The following is a 6,445-nucleotide window of genomic DNA, read 5'->3' as shown; positions in this document are numbered from 1 at the left end:
ACGCGAACGCGAGTATGTGTGTGTGTGAGGGAAAGGGAGTATGCTTTGTTTCTTTTCTCTCTCTCCCACTCTAGTCTGTCTGTCTCTCTCTCTCCCTCTTTCGCTCTAGTCAGGAACTTAACCAGGTCACTGGATGAATGCAATGCTACGGTTGTTATTAGCATATGTACCCTTGTCATGTGATCACAAAGGAGTAGTGAATGTGTGTGTGCGGGGGAAGGGGACACACACACACACAAACACAGTACAGTGGGTCACATGGGGCACCTCAAAAGGAATATGTGATGCTTTGCCATCTGGTGAGGAGATTATCTTTAAATCCCACATCCAGCTTTCACTCCTTCTGTCTGGACTTGAGCACTGAGAGGGATACCCCAAAACACACACACACACACACACACACCAAGCCAATAACAATACAGCGGGATAGGATCCCAATGAGAGGGGAATGTCTAGGGACAGGATTGGGGACACACAGTCATCAACATGCCTATTGGCTTATTCACTGGTCCACAAAAAGGGTTCTGAAGGATTTAGGCGCAAAACCATGTGGTGAACACCAGCATAAAAACCATTTGTCCTGATGAGGAGGGAAGCCAGTGCTAAGCTGAAGCCCTGGAGTGGCGTGGTCCTTGTCTGACCATCATATCCATTTCCTGGCTTCTTGAGGGTTGGGATTGGGCTGAGTTACAGCTGGTTCAAGTGACATATTCTCATATTCTCATCATCACTCTGCAATGGTCAGCTTCACTCAATCAGCTGGTCAATACTGCATCGGCAGATGATTAACTTGAGTGGATAAACACGCACACAGACATGCACGCTCACACACACACACACACACACACATACGCACAAGTGCACACAGGAGTAGTGGAGGTGGTTTGGTGGACTACGCTTGTGTGATGAGTAACCTTGCCTGAAGACTTGTGTTAGCTCCCAGATCTCCTAGATCTAATCCTTTCTCAGTGGGCTAAGGCATTCTTCAGGCATACAGAAGACCAGGGTTCGAACACACACACACACACACACACACACATCTAGATTAAATGAGCAGCCCCCTAAAGTCCCACCCCCCCAAACCCCCGACCAAGCATGGTATTAGAAGTGTCTGAAACACATACACACACAGATTGTGGTTAAAGCTGGGTGCCAACAAGAGAAAGTCATCTTCACTAGTAATCCCCACTAAGCATCATTTATTCAATACCTACATCAGGAGTGTGTGTGTGTGTGTGTGTGTGTGTGTGTGTGTGTGTGTGTGTGTGTGTGTGTGTGTGTGTGTGTGTGTGTGTGTGTGTGTGTGTGTGTGTCCTACATGAGAAGGGCTATATATAACCCTAGAGTGTGCTGCCACAGAGTTCAGGCTCCCATGACTCAGAGACTCAAACTGGAGGGAAAGAAAGAGAGCAAAGATTAAAAGAACTACGCATCCCTTTTCACTGTCAGACATGTCTGAAATGAAAACAATCTCTGTGATGCCTTAGATTAATCATGTACTTTGTCGGAAGATATCCTGGTTTATCTTGTTCATCAGGAGAACAAATGACATGGTTGTCCATAATTAACTAGTAAAGACTGCAATAAGTCCATCCTCTGTGTAGAATAAATTGGGTAAAATCTTCTGATTATGTGATAAACATTTTGAAGGAATCTTTTAGTCCGAACACAGTAATGATAAAGGCCTCAAGTTCTCACTAATCAAACATGTGCACAACACCCTGACATACGGGACAAAACACACACACAATAACACACACACGAAAAGGCATGCACACACACACACACACACACACACACACACACACACACACACACACACACACACACACACACACACACACACACACACACACACACGAAATGCAGAGACACACATATGAGCAATTCACAGACAGAGTCATGACTTTCATGAGGACCCTACCGTCTATCTAATACATAAAGTTACCCCCACCCTCCCTTCACACACTCCCCTGACACACACACTCTCCCCCAACAACCTAATCACCACAAAACCAGCCTAGCCAGCTCCAGACACAAAGAACTGAGTAAGTGGAGAGAGAGAGAGAGAGAGAGAGAGAGAGAGAGAGAGAGAGAGAACAATGCTGTAACAAGCGATACATGAATTACTACTAATAAGACCAGATTTCTCCTCAGACAATGCACCTGGTGTGTGTGTTGTATGATTGGAGTGGTGATCTGAGTTGCAGAGATGGTTCCCCATGGTAAAGTCTTGGCATTGTTTAGTTTTAATTTACTGAGAGCCCAGCCAGTCTCTGCCTACAGCTCTCTGATTCACCCCTATGGACCCTCGTCTGAGGTGTGTGTGTGTGTGTTTATGGATAATGCCCTCTAGCCAGACTCTATCCTCTTGCCAGACAAAGTGGAGGTTTCTGTGTTGCTGTTTATGTTTAAGGTTACAGATACTAGCCAGCACAGAGTTTCAGCACCATAAATACATACACAAACACACACACACACACACACACACACACACACACACACACACACACACACACACACACACACACACACACACACACACACACACACACACACACACACACACACACACTGAGATGAATCTCAGACTGAAACACTATAACTCATTGATTTTCTGTTGTTATGCCTGCCTGTCATTCTATGAAATGATTCGTATTGACTGTCGTACAACTCATGGTGTTCCCTGTGTTTGCGTTCTTATCTGTTCATTCACAACCACTCTTGTCTTTTGCTTTCTGATAATGCGCTCATTTCACACTCTCTCAGGTAGGTCACAAATGCAGCTGTGTATGTGCACACGAGAAAGAGGGAGAACCCAGATCCCTCCATGAGGGCTTAAGTCATCATAATGACTTCACCACAGGGGGCTAGGAGGCCGCTGCTCTGCTCTCTCTGTCATCCTCCTGTGTGTTTGTGTGTGTGTAATTTTTTTATGTTTATTTGGTTTTTATCACAGAAAAGAGAGGAGAGAGATAGAGAGAGAGAGAGAGAGAGAGAGAGAGAAGAGATCGGGGACACACACAACTTACCCTAGTTTGTGATAATATAGCCCACATTTTCAAGTTCAAATACATTTGAGTTCTATATGTTTCAGTCATCGTGAGGGAGGAAGGGAGAAGAGGAGAGAAGGGATGAGGAAGTGGCAGGGATGAGGAAGTGACAGGTGGGAGGGGGAGGAGAGGATAGGATAGGAGAAGGAGGTAACTCAATTAGACTACAGGAAGATTGAATGCATTTTTAATCCTGGTGCTACATCTCCTGCCTGATGTAACTGTCAACCTTTGTAGAAGACAAGATCCTGTATGGTCTCATTGTAGAGACAGAGAAGCGATCTATCCCTTCATTCTCCCTCTGTATCAAGTCACAGGTTGATATAATGTCATCACAGCATCATATGTGACCCGTTTCAGGAAACTAGACGTATGTCACGGGTCACTAATTTACAGGAGAGCGGTTTGATCAAAACTTTAAAAAAAAATAATCTAAATGCGTTTTTGGCAGAAATGCCTTCTTGAACATGTGAACTTTCATTTGCCTTAATAACAAACTTGTATGCCATCTGTAAATATGAATAAACAATTTAAATTACGAGCCTAGTTGGTTTAGCCACACAAAAAGCCAACAACCTTTCCGCTAGCCATGATTGGCTGAGATATGGAGTGGGCTGGACATGGCGAGAGATGAGTTTGGATTGGTCTGCCATATGGCACGCTTCTGTCTATTGGAGGTGGCCAGTATGTCTTGGGAATGCTGTCTAACACAGCTTTTTTTATTTCAATGTAGTAAAACTGCATAAGTGTTGCTCTCCACTTTCTGGAGGACCGAGTTTTGAAATCAGTGGAATTCGAGTATGATAGCTAAGGAGATGGAGAAAACACCTGTCTCCGGATTACATCTTCAAACTAAGGGCAACCATGATATCCGACAGGAGACGCGTTCATCCATGATGCATATGGGTAAGATAGTCTAGCTAGCTACATTTTCAGATATTACACGTTTCACATTTTTTCAATTCAAGTTAAAGTGTACTGTTAGCTAGCTAGCTAACGTTATTATTTGTATCTCAGAGCCATTTGCTTGGCTAGTTAGAGCCTAATGTTAGCTAGCTAACATTGAACGTGGTTGGTTAGCCACCTGCAGATTCATGCAGGCTAGTAATGTCATGAGTTGTGATTATGGTTCATTGTTTAGCTAGCTAGCTACATGTTTTAACAAAAGACTCCACCATTCAAGTAACCATTTCAGTTGCGTTTGTAAATTCAGTCTGGCCATCTACTCCGATTTCAGAGCACTCTCGTCTGAGTGTGCCAAAGCGCAGAATAACTGACAATTTTATGAATGCTCAACACCCGTTGAATATGGCCGGTGTCATTAAACGTCGGCAAACAAGTGCAATTAAAATGTTGCCAGCAGCACAGTTCCAGTCACCAACACTCTGGATAACATGAAAACAGCCTTACCAGCTCTGCTAGGGTGAGTAAAATGGTCAGAGTTTGGGTGGGGGCTAAAGCTTAACCTCTCTAGGGTAGGGGGCAGTATTTTCACATCCGGATAAAAAACGTACCCGATTTAATCTGGTTATTACTACTGCCCAGAAACTAGAATATGCATATAATTGTTTGATATGGATAGAAAACACCCTAAAGTTTCTAAAACTGTTTGAATGGTGTCTGTGAGTATAACAGAACTCATATGGCAGGCCAAAACCTGAGAAGATTCTGTACAGGAAGTGCCCTCTCTGACCATTTCTTGGCCTTCTTTATTCTTTTTATTGAAAACAGAGGATCTCTGCTGTAACGTGACACTTTCTAAGGCTCCCATAGGCTCTCAGAAGGCGCCAGAACATTGAATGATGACTTTGCAGCCCCTGCCTGAAAAACAGTAGCGCATTTGGATAGTGGTCGATCTGAGAACAATGAGACGGGCGCGCACGTGCACATGAAGAGTCCATTTTCTTCTTTGAGTCTTTGAACGAAAACAACGACTCCAGGTCGGAATATTATCGCTATTTTACGAGAAAAATCGCATAAAAATTGATTTTAAACAGCGTTTGACATGCTTCGAAGTACGGTAATGGAATATTTTGATTTTTTTTGTCACGATACGCGTCCGCGCGTCACCATTCGGATAGTGTCTTGAATGCAAGAACAAGACAGAGGATATTTGAACATAACTATGGATTATTTTGAACCAAAACAACATTTGTGGATGAAGTAGAAGTCCTGGGAGTGCATTCTGACGAAGAACAGCAAAGGTAATCCAATTTTTCTTATAGTAATTCTGAGTTTAGTGAACGCCAAACTTGGTGGGTGTCAAATTAGCTAGCCCGTGATGGCGAGCTATCTACTCAGAATATTGCAAAATGTGCTTTTGCCGAAAAGCTATTTTAAAATCAGACACCGCGATTGCATAAAGGAGTTCTGTATCTATAATTCTTAAAATAACTGTTATGTTTTTTGTGAACGTTTATCGTGAGTAATTTAGTAAATTCACTGGAAGTTTTCGGTATGTTTGCTAGTTCTGAACGTCACATGCTAATGTAAAAAGCTGGTTTTTGATATAAATATGAACTTGATTGAACAAAACATGCATGTATTGTATAACATAATGTCCTAGGAGTGTCATCTGATGAAGATCATCAAAGGTTAGTGCTGCATTTAGCTGTGGTTTTGGTTTTTGTGACATTATATGCTAGCTTGAAAAATGGCTGTGTGATTATTTGTGGCTATGTACTCTCCTGACATAATCTAATGTTTTGCTTTCGTTGTAAAACCTTTTTGAAATCGGACAATGTGGTTAGATTAACCTCTTACATCTAGACGTTCCGCTAGCGGAACACCTGCTCCAATATCCAATGATAGGCGTGGCGCGAATTACAAATTCCTCAATAATACAAAAACTTCCATTTTTCAAACATATGACTATTTCACAGGATTTTAAAGACAAGACTCTCCTTTATCTAACCACACTGTCCGATTTCAAAAAGGCTTTACAGCGAAAGCAAAACATTAGATTATGTCAGCAGAGTACCCAGCCAGAAATAATCAGACACCCATTTTTCAAGCTAGCATATAATGTCACAAAAACCCAGAAGACAGCTAAATGCAGCACTAACCTTTGATGATCTTCATCAGATGACACACCTAGGACATTATGTTATACAATACATGCATGTTTTGTTCAATCAAGTTCATATTTATATCAAAAACCAGCTTTTTACATTAGCACGTGACGTTCAGAACTAGCATACCCCCTGCAAACTTCCGGAGGAATTTGCTAACATTTTACTAAATTACTCACGATAAACGTTCACAAAAAGCATAACAATTATTTTAAGAATTATAGATACAGAACTCCTCTATGCACTCGATATGTTCGATTTTAAAATAGCTTTTTGGTGAAAGCACATTTTGCAATATTCTAAGCACATAGCCCAGGCATC

The 6,445-nt window shown here is 42.1% G+C and overlaps 1 protein-coding gene across 3 annotated transcripts in view; it reads right to left on the bottom strand.

Annotated features, from left to right (window-relative positions):
- The window catches only part of LOC106573459 (FERM domain-containing protein 4A), a 150,938-nt gene that overhangs the window by 107,089 nt on the left and 37,404 nt on the right, over nt 1–6,445 (bottom strand). The window contains exon 1 of one of the 3 annotated variants that reach the window (XM_014148525.2): nt 1–111. This exon is cut by the window's left edge and continues 381 nt beyond it. The exons of 1 other annotated variant lie outside the window; for it this stretch is intronic. The gene's annotated coding sequence lies outside the window, so the exon portion shown is untranslated. Of the gene's footprint in view, nt 112–6,445 lie in introns of those variants that run through there. One more of the 3 variants, XM_045697118.1, reaches the window with a different exon arrangement.

This window comes from Salmo salar, chromosome ssa16, assembly GCF_905237065.1.
Source record: "Salmo salar chromosome ssa16, Ssal_v3.1, whole genome shotgun sequence".
NCBI classification, from domain to species: Eukaryota; Metazoa; Chordata; class Actinopteri; order Salmoniformes; family Salmonidae; genus Salmo; species Salmo salar.
The sequence above is the reverse complement of the archived record's forward strand: the minus strand, read 5'-3'. Positions and strand labels throughout refer to the sequence as shown.